At 42.9% G+C, this 261-nt stretch overlaps 1 protein-coding gene across 1 annotated transcript in view; it reads right to left on the reverse strand.

The window, feature by feature from the left end:
- Window positions 1-261, reverse strand: part of LOC108248408 (filamin-C) — a 76884-nt gene that overhangs the window by 75599 nt on the left and 1024 nt on the right. The window lies entirely within an intron of this gene.

Genomic DNA, 261 nt, shown 5'->3' on the forward strand with positions numbered 1-261 from the left:
TGGTGTCTTAAAGAGGTCTCTACCTGGTGTCTTAAAGAGGTCTCTACCTGGTGTCTTAAAGAGGTCTCTACCTGGTGTATTAAAGAGGTCTCTACCTGGTGTCTTAAAGAGGTCTCTACCTGGTGTCTTAAAGAGGTCTCTACCTGGTGTCACAAAGACGTCTCAATCCATGTTTAAATATCTGTGTTAATAGCAGTGTAGTCTACTGTTCAACTCGGGGTGTTTGAGGCGTTCATGGAAACAAACTGAAGTCTCACTTTA

This window comes from Kryptolebias marmoratus, linkage group LG18 (assembly GCF_001649575.2).
Source record: "Kryptolebias marmoratus isolate JLee-2015 linkage group LG18, ASM164957v2, whole genome shotgun sequence".
NCBI lineage: Eukaryota > Metazoa > Chordata > Actinopteri > Cyprinodontiformes > Rivulidae > Kryptolebias > Kryptolebias marmoratus.